The 27,947-nt window shown below is 39.4% G+C and overlaps 1 protein-coding gene across 4 annotated transcripts in view; it reads left to right on the top strand.

The window, feature by feature from the left end:
* Positions 1 to 27,947, top strand: part of LOC100649855 (putative polypeptide N-acetylgalactosaminyltransferase 9) — a 294,772-nt gene that overhangs the window by 53,823 nt on the left and 213,002 nt on the right. For all 4 annotated transcript variants that reach the window (XM_012315496.3, XM_012315495.3, XM_003400100.4 and 1 more), the window contains one exon: positions 23,638 to 23,710. The gene's annotated coding sequence lies outside the window, so the exon portion shown is untranslated. The remainder of the gene's footprint in view (positions 1 to 23,637; positions 23,711 to 27,947) is intronic.

Raw genomic sequence — 27,947 nt, forward strand, 5'->3', positions numbered from 1 at the left:
CGTAATGTCATCACGTACGGCGAAAATAGCGTGAAAGACCGACTGTTCGTGTTTCATGGCTTGTGAAACACGTGACCGTATTTTCGCGTATATTCGTAGGGTGGTCCGCGTGCTCTGGCATGTTCGAAAGTAGATTAAATTGTTTAGGGAAATTTGGCGATAAGCGCGGAAACCGTGAAATTAGAGAATGTTTCTACGGAAGTTTCGAATAATATTTAGTTTTATGGAAGCTGGTTGGTAACGATATTGGATACTAATTTGTATTTTTAATAAATTCGTCGTGATATCTCATTTTTTTCTGGGTTCTAAACACCGTGTTGCTTTAAATATTTCAATCTGATGCGATTATTCCACTTATTGAAAGTAACAAATGTAAATGTACGAATATTTTCATGACGTACCATTGCATATGAAATTTCTCTGCATCGTAAGCTCTAGAATACAATGGCAAATATAAAAATAGTGAGATACACAGCTAATTTCAGCGAAACGTTAGAGCTGGTTCCTCGCGAGTACACGATGTACCCGGGCTGGTACGATGGTGATTCCTCCGGTTTGGGGTGGCAGACACGAGATCACCAGAGGATCCACAGCGGCATATCAAGCAGCCCCAGACACGGTCGAAGATTAATGCTCGCCCGCCCCGATGGTCGTTACGGATCTAAGACGATTACATCGTGCTTAAGTTCAGGTCGACTGTACCATCTTAATCGTTGGGTCACGTCGGATCGTACGCTATTCTAATTAGTTAATCCACCTTTGGCCGTGCGCTGGTGGCAGAAGCACGCGTAACCCTGTAACAGATGTTAACACGAAACATGTACCAATTAAAGGCGGGTTAGCTTTCTGGCCTCGTTTTCGCTTGACGAATCCCGCGTCCACGCGCAGATGTACGCGTTTTGATATCAGCTATTCTCTTGTTTCCCGTGGTAGGTTACGTGCATCGTCACTAATTAGAGGATGCGATCGGTTCACCTTATTACGGGTCGCATTATCGTGTAAGAGACGCTGCGATCTGTAATACTATTAGCATTAATTGGAATGGAGTAATTAACCTTTGGTGGGACGGGATGGCGTTCGGATAAGCAGATAGCGCGGCTAATATGCGGTTTATGGATGCGCGCATGAATCGTCAGTGGTGGAAACGTTGTCCTTCTTTTGTCTCTTTTGTCTCTCTCGCTGTTGCGAGTACTGCGATTCTTGGGAATCGCGGCCGATTTGCATTTTAAATTTAGCAATCAAATTTGATCTTTTTAACTTACGATTAGGCGTAGAAAGTTTTAAAAGCATTTGAGAAGTCTTCCATCGTATCATGATTATCGACATTGCGTTATTAAGTCTGAAGTTCAATGATTTTCCAACCGTGAAGCACGCAGCTGCCTCATCTTCGTCTGGTGTCTTCTCTCGCGTGATACAAGCGGAAGCCAGAGTTTCGTGTCCGATGACAGGGATGCGCGCCGTGACTATCAAGCAGGTTACATATTACTTCGTGGAGCGAAGGCATGGTTGGAATACGTGCTGAACCGAACTTGTTCGCGATACACATCCCTGGCTAATCGAAAGTATCCGATCTCGTGATAGAACTGCTTCGGATACGGCCATAAAAAAACGAGAAAACCTTGCGATGTTACGTTCTCAAGAATTTTACCATTTAGTGTAACACATATTCACTTTCCATCAGAATCGTAGATAGTTTAAGATAAAAATGCCTGAGCTATGTCGATTTTTATTTAATTATACGTTATATGGTAGATTATTCTACTATGAATCTCGTTGGAAAATTTTATAGTCAGTGGACACTTGCGTGGGTGGATTCATACTCGAGTTACAACCTCCTAGAGTTTTATTCTGCAAGTTTGCCGGAGATTATTAAAAATTTGTATCTAACTTGTACTTTTAACTTTATTCTTGAAACTCCCTTGTCATTCTTCTTCTACGTACATACTACATTTTCCTCGTATTTTTAAATTAACCAGATATCAAATTATCCAAGAATAGTTGCATTTCAAAAGAGTTTCGCATCTCGCTGTTCTCAGCAAAAAGAAGTAAATTCTTCTCCCGTTGGCTTAAAATGGAAACACGAAGCGAGTTGTCCACACTTATTCATCATCATCCTCCTTCATTCTCAAAACGTATTCTTTCGACGTCGTCGCAAAATTTATTCTCTCGTTTCGTTTTATATTTCGTCCGGCCTCTGCCTTTTGTTCTAATTTCAATTTATTACTTGACTGACTACTCGCTGTTATCTTTTTTTCTCCTTCAAGTTTTTTATTTATCGCGTTTATTTTTCGAGTTTCGCCGCAGCAGAAGCCGTAACAGATGTAGGTACAAATTGAACTCGGGCAAGACTCATTTACTCTTCGTTACGAAGTGGTGGAGACGCAATGCGCTTCAACTTTGCCAAGCTAATTTACTGTCTCGCCGCGTCTTGCTTCTGTTCCGGTTATGTTGCTTAATACCATTGTTAATTTCGCCCGTTGACGTCCCCGTGGCCTGTTTTTGCCGCTGAACGTCGCGTCGTTCCAGTCGTTTTGCGCTACGTAAACTCCCCTTTAATGGTATTTTTTGCGATACCTGTCGACGATGAACGTCGTTGTCCGGGAATTTTGAAAGCTCAAGCAGCTCGCTGTATTTTGTTCGCCTCTCTTGAATAGGAAAACGCTGAATTGTGTTTCTTTTGAACCACGGAATTATGGCTCGATGAATGGGAGTAGGAAGATTTGTAGGAAGAATTTGTTGGCCTTTTTACGTCCAATGATCGCCCGAGAGGTTCATTTATCGTTTCGAAACAAATAATTAGTACTCGAGTATTTAAGATTCAATCTCGCAATCGAATATATAGAGTCCGTTGACTTTTGTCTATGTAAGTTTATTTATTATTCGAGCAAAGAACTCGGAAGATTAGACGCAGGTGCTTTGGTTCGTTTTACTTGGAACTGTATCAGAAATTATTTTTAGACAACCTCTATACAGGTGATTTTAGATCAACCGCCTGAAAGGTTTGTCGTCAAAGACTAAAAATATGAAAGATAAATCAAGAACAATTTTATTTACGCGCGAACTATGTGAAAAGTAGTCATCGACGATATTATATTAGCTCGAAGAAATTCTTTAAATTTACGAGTTTAGTTAGAATTTATATAAGACTTTCGATGGTACAGGAAATACCGTAAACATAAATTATGTAACGCTTTATGCAGCACAGTGATCATCTTCCCAGTAGTTTCTCATCGAAAACCTTCATTTCCGTTTTTCTTCCAACTACGTTATAAAATATTGATCGTCATTTTCAATCGCTTAAACACAGACAAACATAACGTATCGTATAGAGAAACTGAAGGATGATGGAATAAAATCGTGTTTCAGCTTTTTAAGAGACTATGAACGAGCTTCGTCCTCATCCAACCGGTCTTTGCTTTTTCCGTTACTTTCTTTTGCGCCATGGCGCTGTTTTATCCTTCTTCTTTTATTTTTTCATCATCATTGGCTGCGCTGTGCGTGCACATCGTACACATACCTGGTTCAACTATGCGAACGTCTCGTAAAAGTTTGAAATTTTTCCTCAGGATCGTTGTTCCAGTAGTTGGTTTTTCGCGACCGTGACGAACTCCTAATTAATTTTCTGTCGTCGTTTCTTTCTCCAACGATAAATCAACCAACGAAGTTTCAATTTGACGGTCAACCTCGCCAGCTGGCGTGAAAATTCTCGTAACAGGAATATAATTCCGCTAATCAGTGACATTGTTCCTGCATCGTTCGATTTTACGTCAACAGGGAATTGGCCACTGTCGACTTCCTACCAATTTTTCTATGAAATCGCTTCCTTGGTTTATGATATTACCAGTTGCTATTAAATTTAGACTAGTCGACCTCGATCGTAAAGTGTAACGATATCCGAAAGTATAGAAATTATTGGCGTTTGCAATTTATCAAAGTGTACGGAATATTAATGGAAACTTATATTTAAATTATATTTCTGGGCAGAGATGATTAAAAGTTTGAAATGGTTTTTCCGAAAATATCGCGTAAAACGATATTAACCACGTTTGCAGAAATTCCAAGCGTGTAATGTTAAATTTTGCAAGTTTCGAGGTCGAACAACAAAACGCGAGAACCACCGGTTTCCCGTTACCTTTCATCGTTCTATTTCGTGCGAGAGGTGCGAATTTCGGGAAAGTAAACTATAGTTGGTGGATTTTCAGCGGGCCGCAACAAAGGACGTCGAGTTACGCGTTCAAGAGGTAATGAATCGATAATGCCGGAACGAATAATGGCGCGGGAGCGGTTCTCGTTAGGTAGATAGAGCCGTTACACGGCCAATCAAATTGATAAGGTTGCAATTGAAGCGTCGATTAGGCTATCTTCATCCGACCGTTCATTTTTCTCTTTAATCGAGATCGAGATGCATCGTTTTGTTCGTAGGTAACTACTTATGACGTTCATTACGAAAATTACTTAATCTTGCATTCGTTATTACTCAGAATCCAACTACAATTTGGCTCAGATGCTTTATCGATAAAAATTAAGTATTAATGAATTTTATGAAGTTTAGACTATGAATTTATAGCGGGTAATACGTATAGTAAAAGAGTTGTTACAATTAACGCAAATGAGACTGTGTTTATACAAGAAAATTGCTCAGTTCGACTAACCAATTGCTTTTACAATTTTCAGGAGAGAATGTACGCGGTTTCTTGCGTGTTTCATCGAATTTAATCACGGTGAATGAAATTTACAACACGGTGACTAGCAAAAGCGAACAGTCATTGTTATCGATGGCTTTGTAATGTCGACGCATTAATAGCATGGATGCACGATGCTTGAGTGCTAGCGACCGGAAGGGCAATCAAATTGCTAGAGCGTAGAGAGTGAAGTAGAGGGTTAAATGAAATTAATCCTGCATCAGGGCAACTATATGTATGCGCCGGTTGCACAGTCAAAGGCAATGTTGAATAACGATGCTTGTCAAATTTATCACTGGATGATTCTTTGAATCAAGAGGAGGCTCTCTATTTTTTACTTTGAAAGCGATTATAAGATGATATTAAAAAAAGTCAAAGAATATTTCTATTTTTCTTCGAATCATCTTGCTTCTTTGAAAAAGATGTTATTAAGATACTGAGATGTCGGAGAAGATGAGATATGTTTCTGAAATTTGTTCACAGATTATTTGAAAAGAATTTACGGCCTTACAGCAGCGTTGGATATGTCTAAGCGTATTCACGCGTATATCGATCAACTTTTTCTTGAGTAACAGATTGCAGGGAATAAATGGTAACAAAATTGTCAGCCAAGTTACATTGGTTGTTGCTCGTCGAAAGGCTTTCAACGATGCATTAGTTGGAACATTGTAATTCAAAATTTGATCGTTCGCGATAATATTTTGTAATTGACGTATTAACGTGGCGCGGCATGTTGAAGGATCTCCATTGAATCACGAGAGTGTGATTAAAATTCAGTTATCAAATGAAATTGTAATCCTTTGACAAGAACGAAATAACGTAATCGTATACCAAAGTTGGTTTTCACGAATGGAACGTAATAATAATTCTGCATTTAAGCGACTCTGTCCTACAGTTCTACATCACAATCATACGAGGCAAGGTACACACGTGTATAGTACATAGTTGTACATTAAAATACCTTACCTTCCTCGTCAAATTTCGCTCATTGTGTCAAGAATATTTAGCTTTGTTAGCTTCGTTAGCCTAAAATTTCCTCAAATAAAACATGTTCCTTTATCTTACTACTTTCTCGTATTACTTAATAAATATCTGATTTAATCATCTTTCGTTATTTTCTACTTATAAACGACTTGGAAAGTTAAGACAGATAACTCGTATAGAATCATTCCTTGCTCGGTCGTATTACGACCAATCTTGTGCATTACCACTTGTTACTGAATCATAATCGCTTTTGATCGATCGTCCCACCATCCATTCATAATGCGTTAATACCATCATCACTCTTATTTTATCGAACAAGTAATAATTGTGTCGCGATACAACCGATACATATTCCATGAAAATATCATAATCTGATAAACGGTAATAAGACACACGACGAAGAGATACGTCCAATGAAATTACGCAAGGGATTGTGTTTTCCATGATGAAGTGGTCCGCGCTATTACGTCGATTGTTCGTCCTGTTACGGTTAACAGCCATGTTGACCATGTAACGCCACGACCACGTTAGCCCTGGTGCTCTCACCCCTTTTTGCCAGGTCGAAATGGACAGCCATTTCAACGATGATTTCTATGATACCGCACCGGCACATTATTTGCGTTACAATGCACCTTGTCGCGCGACACCGTGAAAGTCTGGAGCTGTAATGTTTAATGGCGCGTTCCGACAACAACGATATGTCATTTTAGTCCGTGGCAAATATTGGCACAGCCACGATCTCCCCTTGTGCACTCTCGGCCAGCTTAAAATAGAGTCGGAGACGACGTCTTCTGAAGTTTGTTTAGACACCTCGATTGCCTCAGCTTGGCCAGTAGGAGGCACGGCGGCTCTTTTCTGCCCTCTCTCTCTCTCTCTCTTTCTCTGTCTCTCTCGGAACTGTTTCACGAAAATTTTTCAAGCATCGTTGCTGTCTATAAAAATTCAACGCGCATGGATCACGGTATCGATGATAAAATTTGTCAAAGATGGGTGACAGATCGCTCTCGTTTCGAATCGTGTTGGCCAGGTAAAGCTTTTTCGCGATCCACACCTTGGCACGGGTATTTTTTACCTTTGGAATTTTTGATATTCGGTTTGTCAGAGTACATTTCGACTTTTTCGCTTTTCAATTTTTATTGTTGAATTTGCCACTTTCTCTTTATGTCTCGTTTTTTCTTCCGTCTATTTCAAAGCGATGTAACCTGCGCTGGTGATTGCGTTTTAGATTGATGGGTAGTATTTTACGCGGGACGCGAGATATTGCGGGCGAAATGATAGATTTTTAAAGTTTCATACCGAGCTATCTGGATCCGAAGCGACGAGAGAAAATAGCTAATTTTCCTATTCAACAGGAATAAACAGGAAGTCGTGGATCCCGGCACAAATAGCCAACTCAACGCGAGCTTGTACGAACAAAGTACATTTGGAGCAAAGTCTTGCCGTTCCACGTATCGGAAGATCGTTTTAATTACAAGAACGTTCCCCGTGCAAAACGGCGAATGGTGTGTTTAAATAGGTAACAGAGCCGCTTCAAAAGCGAGGAAGTTTGTTTAGAGAAAGCATTAAAGCGTTCGGAAGGTCTCGGGACGTAAAATAAATGAGTTCCATCGGCCCCTTTTCTTTCGTTCGCTCTAATTCCCGCTATTCCCTTCTTCGATGGTTCGCTCGTTTTCCAGGCCAAGCGAAAAGCTCGACGAAACGATGAAGTTTCCGTTCCAGGGATTCCTTTTCTTCTTTTTTTTTTATTCTTCCTCGCCACCTCATGATTCGCTACAGCGTGAGTATGCTTGGAAATATGATGATTTTTACGGGGCAAATGGTAGGTGAAATATCCGGACATTGCTAGAAACTCGGCTCTCTTATGATTATTTCGACATCCTGCTGCATTCGCTTAAAGGGTTTTGACGGTGCGGACGGTTTCGTCCTTTATGTTTCCCTCTTTCCACGTTATTTCAAGCTGCGTTTGCTACTCTTTATCGTTGCAAATTTCCTTCTCCGAATTTATAAATTTTATGATAATTTCTTGATCGCTATCTTTGAAATTTTCTCAGTTTAAACAGGGAAAGATTATGATAGCGATCATTCGCACTATGTTACTTCCGTCCTTTTATCGAGGAAATTTGTACGAATAAAAAAACAGGAAGCATTTAATAATGTTTAAGGAAGCACGAAGATTATTAGCAAATGACTAGATTTTTCACTTTTCGAGTCACGCTTTAAAACTGATCGCAGTTGCTAAAGCAACAATTAGAAATCATAATAGATGCGCACATTCTTTAATACGGTAGGAAGTGTTTTAAACAGGAAAGATAAAATTTCGAATAAAAGAAAAAGGTGGATTTCAACTTGCTTAATTGATTCACATTTCTCCAAATAATATCCGTATATCATATTTTTACACAACGTGCAACTACACTTTTAATTCGTCAATTTTTCTGAATATTTTACGAGTAGGATACTTACTATCGAGTTGTATCCCTAATCGTAGCCATGTAGATAACACAGGCAATTCGTTGGTCGCAATAACGATAAACTTTTTAAAAAACGACCACGAGTGAGAACGATCGTTGCCTGGAGAAAAAGAGATTCCGCTGGTTATTAATGTCTGAGTAGGAACTTCCTATTCCGCCAGTCGTTATCGTCATTCGGAGGTCGATTTCCAGCCTTTCTTTTTCCAGCGTTTCGTGCGTCATTATGCTGGCTGCATCGAATGACGCCAGACTTTCGGATAATATCATCTATCCTTGAACAAATTTTCCGCGGATATTCATCGAACTCGGTCGAATTTCTACGAATCATCCAACGAACAAATTCTAGATAATTTATCAATAAATTTACAAGCTGCGTGAAAAAATAATTCGTCCAGGAAATCACTAAAAAATGATTTCTCTAATCTCGAAGCCACAAAGCAAATCACACGAGTCTTATCTTAATCACGAATACATAAAATCCGAGGTATTTTAAACACGTTTAAATGGCAACGATTAATTTACATAAAGCGTATTTGCACGAGTGAAACCGAAAGAGCCGTGTACGGAGAAACTTCGCGTTATTTACACGTTTCGAACGCGAGTACGAGAGCCATGGTCAACATGACGAATTCTCCGCTTCTGAGATCACTTTAATGACCGCGTTCCTGCAGAATTCACGTCGCCCGATTCGCATTGTCTTCGTCCACGCTGATTATTCGCGCGTAACAACACTGTCTTCGACGCGATGGTCGAGTCTATTCCTCCCTTTATTTTTATTGAAGTCGGAGGTACGCGAAACTCGCGATGAAAACACGGAAACGTGGTACGTCCGCGAAGACATTGGCAAAGGGGGGGGGGGGTGTATCGCGTATAACGCGGCAGCTAAACTAACAAGCTAATCTACTCATCTTGCTGAAAGACTCGACGTGCCTTTCAGCTTAATTGTTGCCGGGACCAGGGAGAAACCTGGCGTGCTAATACTATTAGCTACTTACAGTCCTAGCAATTACGAGGCAGCCGCTTTCGGACGATAAGGATACGGTATAGTTGAACGGACAGGGGTCCATTGTGCATGCTTGTTAGGAAAAATTAGACAGTTTTTTCTTGATGGGAATTTTTCGTTATTTTTGGGACGATGGAAATTTCGTCCGAAATTGGTTAATTTTAATAGGCTCGGAGTATCTCTTCCGGATACAAAAGCCAATTTTAATATTGGTAACGTTTTAACATTGGTGCAGATATTAATTAAAATTGATTTTTATTTTTTTGATATTTTTAACAATTAATCAAGACTTTAATAAAAATTCACATTGAATTTTGTGTTAATTGCGTATGTTTCTCGTTGTACAGCAGTTTGGAATAGGAATATTACGATAATTGTAGCGTCGATGAGAAAGCTATAGTATTGGGTCATTCTGCGGTGAATCGATCATCTCTTGACGTCAATGCCAGGAATTTTTTTTTAGAATGAAATATGTAATGCGCGTGAAATTAGGGGCTTGCTACGTTACGATTTCGTTGGCTTCGAATTGATTTAGAAAATACGGGACTTTGAATTGTGCTGTTTCTGTTCACTTTCTTGGAAACACGCCGTAAGCTTATGAATTTTTATCTTCGGAACTACTTCTGTCGTAGTATAAAGCTTGCTATTGCACTGATTGATAGTAGCCTTCGTTAAAGCGTATACATGTTCCCTGATATACTCCAGGCACATGATCGTAAGCGTATAAGCAGCGTATAACCGGAAAAATGAAAAATAGATTGGATTTTTTCTAACGTTATCCGATAACGATAAGGAACAAATTGTTACGACGGATAAAAGCAAAAGGAAACTCCATTCATTAATTAAAATGGACAGAACCGTTCTGCTGATCCAGGGGATACATATTCATAATCGATGATATCAGTGCGTGTTACGAATGCAAATTAAAAAAGTGCGTGTTTATACGGTAACAAATTTAAGGCAGCACGTCGAGGAAAGTGTAAGAAATAGGATAAAAAAGTTGTAAGACAGGTTGGCGATATGCAGTCGACTCGAATATTAATTAACAACTTTCAAAGAAATATTTATTATGCAACTTAAATTTTGTAATATGCATTTTCCCTCGTATATTATGGAAAAGAGTTTCTTTAAAAACACTTAGAAGCAATTTCGAGGCATAGTAGAACAACAGGCTACGTATAAATTGAAAAATTAATTAAAGTTTACGATGGGAAGTGTTTCATAAGTTTAAAGTTATAATCGAAAGGAATTTTTGAAAAAATAAATTATTTTCTGATAATAGAGAATGTCAAACATGTAAACTAGTAATTAAGTGCAGCTTACTGCTTGTTAATGTATTTAAGCCAAGAGTATTTACAGGAACGGTAAGTTTCCAAGCTGTAAGAGATATTAATAAGTTATTTTCAACGTGAACACTGTTACGGAATTAATCTTTGTGCTCTTTCGCAGGGAGTAACAATAAGTCAGATAGCCTCATATTTTCAAATGGCCATATAGATGTAATCTTTGTTTCCCTTGATGAAGTTTAAAAAGCACATTATAGGTGATATCGCAACACAAACTACATAGTACTCGTGCTTTCAAACTCGTGCTTTTAAACTCGTGCTCTCCCTCCGCTATGTTATTATCTTCTTTGAAAAGATCTACAAACTTGTTGTTGCTTCGTACATCGTAAACTCTCGACGTTACAATCGACATGCAACGCTTGAAAATTAATTTTCCAACAATTTTCATTGTCCGTCATGATAGAAACGGAAACAGTTACTTTGCTGTTTCCTTAAATTATATAATTTTAGCTCGACGATTTTGCCATCATTCGTGAAGTTCTTGTCAAAATTTTTAGCTTATTCGCAAAATTGTATCAAAATTATTATACTCGAGATTTCTTCGAGCAACGATATATCTCCCCATCGGTGGTTACTACGTTCACAGTGAGAACGAAAATAGTCGCTACCTATCCTACTACCCTAAGATCTCTTCTCAATCACCTAACGCATAATTACGGTTATAACACTATGTACCGACGTTTCATGCCACAATCGCTAGAATCAGAATCCTCTAACCATCTCACTGCTCTATTTACGTCTTCGAATCCAGGGATCTTACCTGGATCGTTTAATGCATCGTTGACGACTTCGTCGTTGACTATAATGGGGTCACGTTTCGCCGAAGACGATTCACGAGTTTACTTCCGCAGCTACAGTCCTTGGACTGGAACGTGTCCAGTTTTAAGTTACTCTTCGGAGGTGGTTTAATCGTCGCAAGTTTCATTAGGGGACCGGAACCGGATACCGCACGGTCGAAATATTCTCGTTGGAACTCTCATCGTGTCGTCTGGTAGACGGCTGCTTAATCCGCGAAGGGCGTCTGATCGCCGCGCGTAATATTAGCGGTATTCTTGAAGCAGAAACAAACGTCCGGCATACGAATTAATTATCTCGAATCCTTCTTAATTAGTTTACCTCCCTGGGGGGAACTTCAAACTTCGCCAACTATACGGCTTATACTTGAAGTTTGCGTTTGCCTCGCGGTTGCCCTTACTGTTGGAACAATTGATGCAAATGTACGGTATTCGTGGTACGCTCCGCGGATCGTTCAGCTTTACTCGATTATCGTAGGATTCGGCGACCCATAACGATTCAAAGGTATCACCGCATTTGTTAAAAGCAGCATTCCTTACCAGGAGTAATTTTCCTGGATTATTTTGTGGATTATTTTTCAGGGCAGCGCTTTCAGTTTACTTGGTCGAGCGGTTGTTTCGTTGTTCGAGTTATTTGTAGTATTTCACTGAGCGGGGGATAAAACGCTTGGATCGTAATTTGCATTTTCGTACAGTCGGTTATTCCATTGTAATTATGTACCATATAGTCGTCGTTGAACCGTAGACTTTTATATAAACTTACATCTTTACGAACGTGATTAATAAAATAAAACTTTGGCTGAGAATCGTTTTGTTTATTAAATATTATATAGTGGCGTATTTTGGATATTTCATATATCTCTGCATATTATTCGCATTTTCGTCTCGCGAAATTTTCCATAGATGCAACAAAATTCGTATTGTGGCAACCGCATATTCGTCACTTAGATTTATTACCTGTCATCCACGATATTTCCATAAAATTTGACTTAAATGACCAATGAGGATTTTTAATCGAATCACCACCAACAAACAAAGATTTCAAGTAAATTCGACGGTATGGGATCCTTTGTTATCCTTTTGATGGGTTAATCGCTCGATACAGTTCAAGTTGAACAGGCATCGACACCGATCGTTATTAATTTATGCGGGCAGGGTGAGTTTCTAATCTGTCTCCGAGCCGGTGGCGTGTTTACTGCCTAGATTTAATCTGCATTGGGTTTAATTAAAATCAAGCAGCTCGACGGTAGTGCGGCCTCGTTGACAATTGCATGCAGATTGGATTAAGCTTTGGAATTAGAAGGGGAGTTGGATTCACGCTCAGCGCGAATCTGCTGCCCGTTTGTCCACATTAATATTCGAATTTCTAGTAACAGAGCGATCCCCGCGATGAGTGGGAGGAAGAGAGCGAAACGCACAATGCTTGATACACCGATAACGAGGGAATTATCCGTGACGAGATCAAATGTTGTTAACGTTACAGCATAGCCTGTTAACTGTAAAATCGTTGATTGTACCGCGTTTAGAATGGAACAACAGCATCGGAGTTTCCTTATCCGATAATATTTCGTTCTTCGACTTTCGGAAACAATATCTAAAAAATCGTCACGATATTACAGCTTTTATAAACGATCGTAACTTCCTATTATTTACTATTATTTATTAATATTATTATTTATTGATATAATCTGTAAAACTGGTTGTAAGAAACTTGAAAGATCCTACGTATGTCTTAGAAATAATTAAAGTATTCCGAATATTAAATTAAATATTCGTCTTGTAACATATCCTATTTTACATAAATTTATTAGAAGCGAAATCTTCTCGCTTCTATTAAAATTTCAAACCTGTCTTTTCTAGGAACGTTGAGTAAACGACGAATAGGGAACGTAAAAATTCATTAGAATTTGTTCTTCCTCTTCCCTTTTGCGATTTTCTTCCGCTCGACTGGTTGGCTGCTGATATCCGGCGAATAGCAGATGGCCCGGCATTACCACTTTGTTGGCGAACATCGATTCTTCTTCGTGCTTACAAGAGCCGACCAGCTTCCTCCTCTCCTCCTTCCTATCGTACCACAACTTTTCGCATCCCCCGCATATTTCCCGCGTTTCTTTGCTGAGCACACGGAAAAGCAGCGTCGTCTTCTTGTCGGATAATCCATCCTGATTTTCTATATTGCCTCAGACCCGCAAACTTTGCCCTTTCATTCCTGTCATCCGCAGTGCTGGATTCCTTCGCATATCAGAAACTAGAAAAATTATATTCGAATAATTTCGTCTATCGACGTTCATCCGTCTTTTTTTACTCGTTGTTTAAGATATTTCTTGGTCGTTTCTGATTTATTTTACATTCCAGTCATATTCTAGACTTTCATTTTACTGTTTTGTATAATATTATCATTTTATTCGGAGCTAACATGACGTTATTCAACGAACTTTCTACGATAGTTACGAGTAACAAGATATTTCATTTATACCGTTTTACATTCATTTTCCAACGCAAAATCACTAGGCTTCTCATAATCTCGATAAACACTAACAAAGGATCTCACGGCCGCGTCGTCGGATTAACGTTACGATCTTCACCTTCTTCCGGCGAAACCCTCGTCACGAACATATGAATATTTCCTCCCCGTACGTAGGGATGCATAAAGTTTTCCCCGATAATCCGACTTACCATCTGCCGCTTAACACGGTTCGTACAATTATCGGAGATGCGAGGATCGTTTGGGGCTGGGTTAGCGTTGAAGGAGCTGCTAGAAAATCGCCTTATTAAAACTAGAAGTTATGTACGTTCGTCGAACGGATTCTGGATGATTCCCTCGGAAATTTCGGCTCGTTTATTATTCTGGAGAACAGTTCCGCTGGATTCGATGGTTCAACAGTTATTATCCGTCTCCGTTTACCTGATTTTCGCAGATTTTCCCGGCAACCGTATCCATTCTACCGACTCGACCAAAGCACACACCGATTCTACCAACTTTCTCTCGTTGACCTCCGCGCCGTGGTCGACGTTTGGCTTCCGCTTCGACCCAATTTCCGTATGCATCGGGATGGATAGAGTTCCACAATCGCAAGAACATCGCTTGCTCATGGTTAAGCTACTTGTTAATTCTGCTGCGGTCGAATTTTATTTTCCAATCTTCTTACTATTGTTCCAACTCGCTAAAGGACAATATGGTGAAAGGAAAGTACATTAGATCTGCGTGGATTAGTTGCACGGTTTTATTGCAGTTTATATAACGTTTCTGAATCGCAACATCCTGTATACCGTAGTTCGGCAAATTTATATTCAGCTCTTTAAACGTTTAATCCGCATTGGAACATCGTATAGATTATCCGCGATGCTTGAAACAATTAGTTTATTCATTAGAGGTCTAAAATAGGATAACGTGTTACGATATATTGAACGAATAGGTCGAAAAATCTATAGTTTGAAAATAAACGCATTCTTAATTCCTCGTATGTTCCTCGCTTGGTATTAAATTTTTAAACTTTTGATAATTTTAGTGAGCTTTATACATGGACCGTGCGCGTATGTTGGTTAGACAAATTTCATCAATTAGCGCTTCATCTTTAATCGAACCGTAGTTGTGAAATGTTTCCTATCGATGTTGTTAATATTTCGGTTGAATCAGAACGCATTCGGTCGGATTTTAACGTCGGTGAAATTTCCAGGGATATAGTAATCGTCGGGTAATGATGGTTAGGTATCTTCGTTTGAATGTATGAATATTAAACGCACTCTGGATTACGGATACTGAGGGGAGATTTGTCGAATCACGGTATAAGTAGCTCGGTTTTGTGCTTTGCGTATGAATGGATACAGACAAAGTATTATTCGTATTTCTGGTGGAATATCGGAACGCGACGTGTCTTTTGATTGAAATATATCTTTGACTAGATACGCGCAGGAAAATCGCGAATTTAGTCGAACCGCAATGATGTAAATATATAATAGTTACGGCGTGAATCACAGAGAATTTGGTAGAAAGATCGAACGTCATTAGCCACGTAAACCAAATACTACTGTTAAATGTTTTTGTTTAACGAATGTGGTAACAAAGTGGAGATCTTTCGTTCCACAGAAGAATATTAAATATCCGTAGCTAGGAGCATAATTAAGATATAAAAATAAAAAGAGTGCTTTAATAGTGATTACAGAATCATATAGTGTTAAAGCATCTTGAAGCATGCTTGCGCGCTCATGCATTCCAGTAATTTATACATTCATCAAGATTCATCATCGAGGCTCGAGGAATGTAATTAAAAATGCACGCGGTACGCTCAATTTACTTTTATACCGATTCATTATCATCTGTTCTAGTCTTTAGGAAAGTAGGATTGAAAAATCCTGGTCAAGTTTATTACCTTTCAGGAAGGAAACGTTCAGGCTAAGTTAACCTTCGGCTATTACGTCGATGTTCAATTTTTTCAACAATATTACTGAAAACTTTCCAGAACTTTAGATAATAACGTAAAGATCGTTATAGCTCAAAAAGTATTTTTCCTCGTTATATTTCTACTGGTTAATCGAAACTGTCACTCGTTATCACATCACCAGGACGCATCGGAATTCACAAAATTCTTAGAAACATTAACCCAGAGATATTAATCAAAACAATTTCAGCAAAATTCCCCATTTCACCATTAAGTTCTACCCTCCGCATACATCGAATATCGTTATTATTAGAAGCTACCCTTGGAGCTAACTTAGCGAAACCCCTTTTCCGACACCGTGACAGCGGTGAAGTGACACACGATGAAAGTGGAAATCGAGCAGCCGCCCGATGGAAATCTGATGGACAGGTTTAATTACGATCGATGGTGTTGCACGCGTGTGTGTAGACGTGGCTAGCAAGTTTGTACACGAAACTGCCGCGGCGTCGAACGAATTAGCATAACGATCCTTCCGGCGTCATGCATTTTTCATATGTTCGTCCAGCGGTAACGAGTGCACGAGTCCCTTTTTTTTCCTCGGTCCTCTTCTTCCTCTGTGCTTCTTTTGTTCTCGTTCACTTTTTGCTGTTTGTAAAACGTAGGCTCGCGCATGCTGCACACACACGGTTAAAATAATTTACGAAAATAAAAGCACCGGTTGCGTTCGCGCTTTCTCGCGCATCGAACCCAGTCCCCTACGTTCCTCCCGCACTTGTTATCCTCGCGAACATTTGCATGCCTTTGTCTCGTGATATTTAACGCCACGCGGCTTTTAATATCGATCCAAGGAATTGTACCGCGTGGTAAGTACCAGAGAGACCCGACTGCAAGTTAGTCTTCGATATCTCTGAAATCTTTGTCTTCTTTTATTTCATAGGTTCGATTATTTCGAAATATTACGAGCCATGGGAATATCATGAAATAACGAACGGTATGGCTAGACAGAAGAATTTAAGAAACAGAAGTAACAATTCACAATGGCACAAGATGTAGTATAAATTTAGAAACTTTATAAAATTATTAATTGCCAAAGGTATACGTCTACCGTAGCTATTGCTTAATTTAGAAAAATATGCACGTTATATGATATAAGTATAATGCAACCAAATATCATTACTACGCGATATATCTCACTTAACCAATATTAGCAAATGTTATTGCCGTTATGTATTTCACTTAGCTACCTCTCTTTCCACGACCATTTGTCGCAGTGAAAAAACAAGTCCCAGAACTTGAAACAAACCACGCTGCAAACCCACTCCCCCCTTCTCTTGAAAAAGTATAACGTTTTTGCTATATTTCTTTGTCACGGCTTGTTGTCAGGGGAGGCAAGACAAACTCACGGTAATTACGGTGCTTCAACGACATTGCGAATGCATTGTAACGCGACACTCGCCTCTCACATGACATTAATTATATGGCGAGCCGTGTCACGTTTAACGTACGATTATTGCATTCCGCGTAGAAACGCTGGCAAGAATTAAGACGTAGCTCCCGAAACGATCGATAGTTTCTACAATTTCGAGCCAAGCCTCGACCAGTCTTCCAAGATTTCTGGACTTGCTTTCCTCTTCTACCTCTCTCCGGCTCGAGGTATTTTAGCGTAGCCGCCCGTAAAGGGATTAACGACCCTTTAATTATTCGACACTAATTGCCAAGACCACTCCTTATTACCGATACGTGTGCATTATGCGAATTGCGCGTATTATGTTCGCCTGGCTGATCCTCCAATTTGCCTCTTCACGCGATTTTCTTATCTCTAACTTGCCACTACCGATCGGACACCTGTGTAATTTAACCAGTAACGAATAGTTTCGCCTGTACCTGGTCATCCTAATTGAGTCACTAATCGATGGAAATTCTTTCCCTTTAACCTGCTAACCGGCTCATCTTTGAATCAGAAACTTTTATATCACGATGAGAAATTAGTAAAAAAAAAAAAAAAAAAAAAAGAAAAGAGAAAGAAGAATGGTATATAGCCTCGTATTTGCAACAGATTGACGTAGGTTCCGAGCTTACTCGACGACTGCAAGAGACAAAAAATCGCGCTAATTAATTGTGCTCGTTATCGATGCTCGTTTATGACGCTATTTCGTTGTAACCGTGGCGAAGTTGACTTTGCGACACTGACGGATGAAATTCCGGGATTCTGTCGACGCCCGACAGTGATTAAATTTATTTGATGTGCCGGTAGATTACCACTTAATTGATTTCGTAGCGGCGCAGGCGGCTTGTCAGGCTCCGAGAAAATTAAGGATTCCGATGTGCACATTTACTAGGATCGCGTGCACATTTACGGTTTGAAATTAATTACAATCGATAAAGGAAGCAGTAACTCCCACTTTTTAATTAATTACTTTTAATTGACTACTTTCGTAAGATTATTATGGGAAGAAAATCACTTGGAAGTGATTAATACGTGATCTTTTTGCTCACCTTTTTGGAAACTGCGGTTTTATATTGCGTCTGCGCACAATATCATCCATCCAGGTATCATCTTAATTGCGAGAAATTACATTTTGTTGACTACTTCGAGTATTTATTATTTTGCAATCGCGTAATATGTAACCGGTAGGATACTGGTATCGCGATATTAATTTCACCAATTAACTGCAGACGAAGAGAATAGGATAACATTACGATTTAATTGAATCGAAACTGAGTCGGATCGGAGTTCAATCATTCGCAAAATTAACGCCAAAAGTCAACGAAGACGAGGCCAACTTTCATTTGATTTATCTTACACTGCACGATATAGCACCGATTCGTCCAAAACTTCAGTAGTTCAACTTTTAAGTATTATTTTTCCAAAAATATCAATCGAGGTGATACAAAACGCAGGTATATCTTCCCTCCGCCAAAATGCCGTTCTATTTTATATCACGCTATCGTTTTACGATCGTCCAAAATCTTTCAAAAGTTTCACGTGCTCCGTCATCCAGCTTTCACGTTCCATTTTCCTAAAAAGAAAACAAGGGAAAATATCACGCCTGACACGCGTTCTCTCCTAAAACGACACAACTGCGCTACAGCTTCCTATATCGTATAATTTTAGACCGATTGTCCCGCAGTTTCATGCGCCGATTTGCATTTTCCCGCGTCTACACTTGCCACACAAACAATGTACGATTACGTGAGCGTGCGAGCTCGCGCGCGTGCATACTTGCTCGCGCGAGAACGTCGCGACTCGAAGCGAACAAGGAGTGACGGAATTGTTCGCACTTTATTTCCCATTCCATTATCCATAGATGGAGGAAATCTCATGCATCATAAAAGAACGGCCTGTTCGATAAATTCGCCCAACGAAGTCCATCTAGTTGAAAGGCCGAGGCTCGCGAATAAAATCTTTTCATAGTCGCCTGGTTAGCCTCGACTTATCGATTCATCGAATTGTTCGCGAACGCGAATTCCTTCCAACGTTGTATATTTCTCGTTCGTTTTTTAATTCAACGAAGCGTTGTGAGATGGCTACATGATGGAATGGTATTGAGAGGTCGATGTTATATCGGACGGTAGTCGGAATTTAACGCGAAACATTTTCTTTTCGATTGTAAAATTCAATCTATCAGAAGCCAGGACCGTGCTCTCAGCCTTACTTAATATATTAAATTGTTTCGTCTCCACTTTGAATTCATCAATACTTACGTCTTTGCTATAAATTCATTCCATACAAGTTTATAATGTGCATATACAAGTACATAAATTAAAATTTATTGTTTGTAGCTTTACGTAGCACCTCTTCTGCATAAATCAGTAACTATTCTATCAAAAACCGTATAAAATATGTTCGCTCTAAAAGCTTCGCCTCCTAAGCGTACGTTCTCGTCATCGATAAATATTTGTTTTGTTAGTCGGCGCTCTTTTTACATTTAATTGGAATGATATTTTCAGCTTGATTTTCAATCTCCTTGAAATTGTTACGGATATTTTTAATAAACTTGCTACCATATAGCGATACCATTGTAGATATTAAACCTGTGGATGATTGCAACGATTTGCTAGCAGCATTTATTCTATTTAAAAGCATTCCCCAAATATATTACTGCAGCAAATTTGAATTCATCCAGCTTATGAAATAACATAGTAGCCATTTCTACTCGAACAATTGGCTTTTCAATTCCATTTATGGATATTTTATTTACTGCTGTTTCAACGTCAACGTAATTCCTTTTTAAGACACTTACCGCAAAAGATCGAGCAGACCGTTCTGTATTTGACAAAGGCTTTGCAACAAGTATCATTATTGGTATTTATTCCTTTAGTTAAAGTTGGAAATCAAAGCCAGTGGATTTGATTATTTCATGCAACGTTTGCCAATACCTTTGTCCGAGTCTCTTTCTTCAGCGGGTCTTAGGCACGTGCCTACTTTGTGCCTCGTGGCAAACGCGGCTCTGATTATCAACGCGGTGTAGTACAAAGCATAGGACGATAACTTTGCGCAAAACTTATTTTCTTATTTTCGCTTGTAGCGTATCAAAGTCGGAACGCTATGTATATTAAACGAAAGAGCGTCGTTCGAGTTTGCTATGGTCCTCCATCTGCGTTCTCGTTTCCACACGGGCTACAATGTCACGCACGCGTATAATGGCTGTTTTAATAATCGTCTATACACGGAGTGTTCCGCGCGCACACGCCCTAGTCAGCTTATTTACATGTAGCCTGTAGAAACGCAAGAAAGTTTCGCGGGCGAATTACGAAGGGTGTGCGTGCGGGTAGGTGAATTTCAGGCAAAACGCGGAGGAAAAGTGGCACGGTTACACGCGACGTGGCGAACGAAGTACGATGTTGTAAGGGAAATTTCCCGGTGAAACGTAATAGGGGGTGTCTGTAGACGGGTCCGTGAGATTCGCGGCCGCGCACAAAAGCTCACGTAACCAAACTATCCGCCAAGTAACCTAATGGAAGACGTGAGCGAGCTGTGAAAAATTTCCCAGAGAACCGTCTCCGCTCGAGATGGAAATGTTGACTTCATTTTGAAGACGACGGTTTAGAGACGATTTGGGTAATCGTAAGTTGAGGTGTCTCCTCCTGTTTCTTTTCTAGACTCGTTTTTCGGATAATGCCTTAGAAAGATGGTTCCGGTTATTTCTTGGAACAAGGGCGAAGAATACGTTCACGTATTTTTACGCGTTGCGACGAAAATTGCGTATGTCGTGCACGGTATTTGTTATTTCGATGCTTTTTCTGAAAACGTCGATCTACGATTGTAAATGAACGGACGAGAATGGTCGAGAATCTTGGAACCGACGAGAGACCGTCTATATTTCACCAGTTCGGTTCGATTAAACGCGGTTTCGTGGAAAACGCGCGGATGCTTCGTTGACTAGATATTAATCGTAACGTAACGTTAATTGCAATTGCGACAGATCCATTTTCCCGTAGTCATTGCCACGCGATTGTGCACGTTTTGAAATTCGTTATTGGACGCCGGTGTGGCTCGTTTCAATTATTGTCGACCAGAAGAAGTTGCTTGATTGGCAACGATGAAACGTGGAAGGAACGTCGTTTCAACGGCGACGTCGGGGCTACGGTTTCTCGTTTCCTATCGTGTGCATAAGAACGATAAAAAGGTGCAACACGCGCGATTATCCTCGCCGAGTAAGGTCATGGTGGCTAATTAATTTTTATCGGATCGTTCTACGTTAGCGAACCACTTCCTACTCGCTGGATTTTGATAAATCTCAAATGTTGTCGTAATTGAATCGCACCGAGATTTCATTTGTCAGAATTGTTTTGTTTGCGTGGGACGTTAGTTCGGGATATTCGATCGAGTTTTGAGAAATCCATTTAGTGAAATACACGTCAAAAATATTCCTAGAAGATGGCTAAAGTAGATAAATCAAATTTTGAAACTCTGATTTAAAAATTCGGAAATTTCAACGTTTGACGAGCGAGTCCGTTAAGCAGCGTGAAGAATATATCGAGTTAACTGTCGCAAAATGTCGTTTATTTTTTAATTTCGAACAAACAACGACGTATCGAAATTTTCCAGGAAATTATTTTTTTATTTATCGTTACAGTAAAATCGTGCAACCGTTTGTACGGACAGGCAATGAAAATTCTATATTGTCACGGAAATGTTTTGTGCTAATGCGAAAGAATAGTCGATTATTTGTGTTTGTTAAAATTTGTCTACCATGGGAAGCAAGATTTATCGCATAGAATTACAAACTGTACAGTTCAATCGCGATCAACAGTGACACACTCTTCGAAACATATTTCATCCGATGAAATTTGTCAGGTCGGTTTGCAACATGAATACTTGTCATCTTCGAATCAAATAGGTATTTTTTATATTTGTTTGGTGTAAAAGAATCTATTAATAAATCGCCAAATATCGTTCAGTGTATTTTAAACGATTTATTAGAGTACATATTTATGATTTTCATTGTATAATAATTTTTTAGAAATTTGAATTTATACGATAGGATAGAAGTTAACGAAATCGGAATACAAAAAAAAGATACGTAAATCTGAATTGAAAGTAAAATTAAGGATTTCAGCGAGCAATTGTATAAAGTTTCTTTTATTGTTATGTATGACGCGTAGAATATAAATGAATTTAATTTTCTCCTTACTTTAAGTTAAGACTTACGCATCGTAAAGAATAAAGAAATAGTCTTATTACTCTGGAATTCGAAGGAATGGTTCTGCGTGACTTCCAATATAATATTCTTCAAATGTGACTTTGCCGTGTTGTAAAATTTTATTATTCTATGGCGAGACACAAAGAAACACAATTGCGGAAAACTGGGTCACTTTATGAACCTCTGGTATCTTCCACCGTAATATATGATCGATGATTTCTACTCGAGTCTTTTAGAATCTAGATATCGTCGACAGCTGTCGATAATCGTCGACTCTCCTTATTTCGAAGCCCGTCTTTATGATCCTTGATCTTTTTTTATCCGTTTTATCCAGAACTATATTTTCTCTCGTTCCTCCATCTCGAAAAATATTCTCTGGCATGGAATTTCAATTAAAATCGAATTCTCCGTTTGACATAATCAGTCACGTTCGGCAGTGTACGTAATTGATGCGATGGGATTTACGCAAAGATTTCCGAGACAGATATTTTCATTTCACGTTTGGAATTTGGCAATCTTTTAAATTTCAGAATTAAGAAATTTGAACTTTAATTTTAACTTTGAAATTGCTCCCTTTTTTTGTGAATTAAGAAGCGAAACATATTCGAAGGTTTGAGTATAACGAATATCGAATGTTTGAATATTTGAATATTTGAATATTTGAATATTTGAATATTTGAATATTTGAATGTTTAGAAATCTATGAGTCACTAGATCAAATCGAAGCACGAAGAACAAGTTTCGCAACTCTCTTTACGTGATTGACGGCGTTCGTTTGAACTTTGAAAGATTAAATAAGAAACCATAGCTTCTCGTTGCTTTTCTAACATCCCTCACAAGCGTGTACGCGTGTATTCCAACGCGAAACAGACCTAACCGAAGAGGAACTCTTCCGGAAGGGTTCGTACTTCTCACACTATTTCCGGAGGGGAGTGGTCGATATAATACATTTCTTTGCCAGTTACGAAGGGAAGGCGGCTGAAAGCGCTGCAGACGAATGAAACTTCTTGTCGAGAGGGAAAGGCAAAGAATCCTTCGGGATGAAAGAGGAAAGGAACGATCGTCTCTAGAGATGCTCGAAGGTCAGGGGTGGTTTTTCGTCGACGCCGCAACCGAGTTAGAAGTTGGATTTCTCTTTCAATTCTCTCTTCCCTTCTCTCGGTCGTCCTAACCGTCCCGACGGTATCTTTGAATTTTTAATACAGCCATCGGTACGAACAGGGAGAAACTTAGTTCGTGGTAGACGGAAAGGAGCAATAATTTCGATAAAATCACGAACGAAACTGGTATTCACCGTGGCTAATTGGTTCTCTCGCTTTTTTATGTTTCAGAATTCGAGCGGTCAGGAAGCCTCGTCGGAAAGAAAATTACGCTAGAGGGAAGTTCTGCTTCGGTTGTGAAAGGGTAAGTGTTTGTGGTACGCCGAGGAAAGTTGATTATACCGGTTTCCGAGTAGAAGATTCTTTTCTTGCTCTTTTATTCTTCTTGAAATTCTCAAATTTCAGCCAAGAATTTCTATTCACAGAGTTCGATACGATTGTCTATCCAACAACTCGAGATCGGTCGACGACTTTTCCATCGTTTAAATTTACGACGTCAGTTTCATTTATTCAATCGTCGAAGCGTAGATTTTCCGCTCGAAGATATCCAATTGCAATTAACAATTCAAATTTTTCTCAAAATCACGATAGGCAGCTCTAGATATTTCTTCACAGTGTCCCGAACTTGCAGTTCTTCGAAACCCTTTCCCGAACATCACAGTCTGCAAACATAGTCCCGAAGAAGTTCGTCCTTCTTTGAAGATGGGGTTGCCTTACAAATGGACCATTTCATCAAAGCTCTCGAGCATGATTTACAGTTCGTTAAGCGCTCTTGTATGGCAGGGTCAAGAGACTAGCGCGGAGCATTATATTTCTGCTTAGTCGCCGCGTTCTCACTTCGATAACACTGTACTACTGTTCTTCGAGGATCGCCTCTCCCACCTCGAGTGCTTTATCATTCATTCGTTGCTGTGGATTTATTTCACGATACCTCCGTGTATCTTCGTGGCTTCATTATCAAGCCTCCTCCCTATTCCCTGGCTCCTCCTCTTGGCTGCTTTCTAGCCTCTGCTCGCTACGTTCGCCGTTCCTTTTGTACAAAGATCCCGTGGCTCGATTTATGAAAACGAGCGATACGAGGGTAAGCTCCGCGGTTATTTACCTCCGGAGAATTATAATGGCTGACTCGTTGCAACCGCGAATATAAGTGGCCGCCGCTAAATAATGCTTCCCTGGGAAAAAAAGAGAAGGTATCGCCGGGTATCTCTGCGACGCGTTGTAAATAAACGAGCCGCTTGTAAGCCCAAAATCAAGCAGTTTGCTGGGCGAAAAAACTGGAAAATGGTTCCTACTGGGTAGACTTTGGTGGTAATCGAGGGTAGTTTTTTGCTCTATATATAGGGGATGGTTTCAGGGAAAGGATACTGCTTAGAGAATGCTGTTTGGGGAATGATCGTGTGGGATTAACGGGGATGGATAGGGATACTTCTTTCAGAGATTCTGATTAAGTTCCTCCTTTCTTTTGTATTCTTCTTCCAGTTAGGCTCGAAGGGTCGAGATAAAACTCTGCGGCGAGTAAAAATGATCTCTTGGTATTGCGTCGAAATATATTCACGTCTTGCTTCGTGTCTGTCAAGATGTTTGAAATTGTTTGAAGGCACCACGAATATCTCTTGTTAAATAATCTCGCGGAATAGCGTTGCAAACTTACGTTACACGATCGAACGTAAATCGTTTTCTTCGATGAATCAACGAGAATACTAAATTCTTTTACGGTTTCTTTTGCTCTGCTTGAAACAAAGTTCGCGAGCATCGCATGGTAGACAAGTGGCTGACATCTATGGCCGTATTCGATTCTCGGAACTTGGCGAACTTGGAAAATTGAAGCTCCTATAAAGACGTACTTTGGCGTAGTTTCGACCAATCTACTCGTCTCATAGTTTCCTTCCAATCAAGATACACGTCACGAATCGGACCGTTAAAACAATTACACGTCCAAGTTTGTGATCTCCGGAAGTTTCTGGCAGGGGTGAGTCAAACGGCGGTTGTTACGGTGAACAAAGGGGCAACGATATGAAATTCCCCGGCCTCAGTTTGCGGATTTCCCTTTGTCCATAGCCGACAACCAACAAGCTCGCGATCTTCGCAGAATCTTGACCAAGTTGCGCCATATTTCGGGTATGTACAGCACGAATAAGCCTGAGTGTTCCGCGACAGCGTTGTTCCGCGTGGCGAATGCGGTTTCTAATTGCTCGAGTCAGACCAGTTTAACGTAGAGGTATCGCGTCGATGGATCGCGAACAATGATCTGAGAATAATTGGAGTACGATGACTCGAGCGTCTCAGACCGTAATTTTTTTGTTCCTTTGAGAAGATTGAGAATATTTGGTAGAGTATTAAAGATGAGTTTGTAAATTAAATGAGAAATTGTTTCTTTAAATTTACGGAAAATACGACGTACTGTGATTAAACACTGGAGAAGGAATTTTTTATATTTGAGTTGGAATAATCGGATGTTTTGCAGCAGTCGGTGAGCTTAGGGTATAAAAATAAGTAGAGAAGCATGTTATTAAACAAATTGTCAAAGCACGATCCGCGAGATTAACTTTCTAATAAACGTTAATTAGAAGTCGTTAGAGACGATAAAATCGGAAGAAACATCATCGAAAGGGGAACGATGCAAACAACAAGCTGGTGGTTATTATAAGCATTGTTAATACATTATGTAAATGGGAATTATAATACCGCATTATCATAGTAATTCGGTCCAATCTGCATAAAAATCGCTGTTAAATCCAAAATTCAGAATGTCTCGTTCATCAAACGCGAGAGTTGGAAATCACGTTGCTCTCCTTCTCTTTTCTACCGTGTGGCGGCAATCGAGAAGCCTGTAAATAGTATTCGTTCGCGTAATCCCTTTATGGAAAAATAACGCGTCGAGTGCAAGGGGAAAAAAGCACGACACAGATACTTCATCCAGCTGGCATGAATATTAATGATCTCTCGAAAGCCTGTTCCCTTCACACAAGATGGATTTCGTCTATCATAAACCAACTTATAATTCTTTACACCTCGCATAACTCTTACAAAAGTAAAACAAATCGTTTCCATCGTACTTTATTAAAGCGAAAGAGGAAATCAGAGTCGCAAGTTCGTCCACCGTAAAATATTCGCAAGAGGGTCTATATCTCTCTATGTATCTCGTATAATTTTCACAGAATAACCATCTCTTATTACATTGTTTAAAAAAAAAAAATTAGAGAGAAAAGAAAATTAGAAGACGAGGAGATTGTTCATATTTGAATATTTTTCATAAATTAATAATAATTGTAAATAAAATAAAGCATGTCGTTTCGCGTGTCTCCGACTAAGAAGCAAAGTAAAAGGGGAACGTAATCCATCGTGTAACATTCATACAGTGTCTTATCCGTCATAAATCATTCTACGGTGTTTTACATCTTATAAAAATAAAATGGGTCATTTCCACTCTCCCTTATCGCAGAAGGATAAAAACGAAAGCTGTCATCGTAAGTTTATTCCGGCGTAGGAAATTCCTATGCCTTCTCACTTCGATAAATCATCCATAGAACGATAATACTTTCGGATTTACTTCGTTTCCCATATTTCATCGAAAAAAAGAAAAAAATAAAAAAAATAAAATAAAAAAAAAAAAGGAACGATCGCAGTGTGTAGCAATAAGAAGGTTTTCATTGCAATAAAAAAGAGAACGCGAGGGTGGAAGTAGTTGTAAGCTGGAGATAAAAAACGTCGGAAAAATCGGCCGGTCATTTAATAACGTTTTTACCATCGGTTAAGAAGTTTGGCTCTGGTTCTACGTGCGAAAAAGTTTCGTTTCACGGGCATAAATCTGCATGATGACGAGGATTTTTGTAGCGGGCTCGCGTGGCAAGAAAAAAGGACCAGCAATGGGTTGGGAAAGAGTGATAGAGCGCTCGCGTCGTCGAGTTCATTAGACTTCTCCTCGTATCGTCTGCCAGCGGTACGTGCGCGCTTAAAAGGTCTGTAAAACCCAGACCAGACATGATCGATCGCGAACCATTATTTGTCGTTATAGAAGACACGCCAGCCTGCTCGCTAAGAAATTGACGATTTGTATTCCCCGGTCGTGGCCGATTAAACATCGTTAATTTTTCCTGATTACCCGCTCTTCTCGTTGAACGTGCCTTTGTTAACCTATCATATGGTTTACGTTTTTTTTAATATGGTGTTGAGTATATTAGGTAAGTTGTACAGTCTGGTTCGAAACTTCCGCGGTATTCATCGCCTTTCATGGAACTGTACGTTTAAGCTGCGGACAAATTTTCAATTACAGTGAATTGTACTAATCCGTGGTTCTTGTACAAATCGATATATTTAACTAATTTTTAGCAATGTCACTCTGTTTGTAGTATACACTATCTGTTCAATTCTCTCGTGTTTATAAATGGTTACTTAATTTTTTCCAATCCATGGAAGAAAACTTTAAAATCCTGTTACAGATTAAATTGTTTGGGATATTTTTGCCGGTATAATATAAGAAAACTTTACGCTTCGTTGCGTAATATATTTCTATAGTTTATTGTATCTTAGGATTCATAGTT

Source organism: Bombus terrestris, chromosome 13 (genome assembly GCF_910591885.1).
Source record: "Bombus terrestris chromosome 13, iyBomTerr1.2, whole genome shotgun sequence".
NCBI lineage: Eukaryota > Metazoa > Arthropoda > Insecta > Hymenoptera > Apidae > Bombus > Bombus terrestris.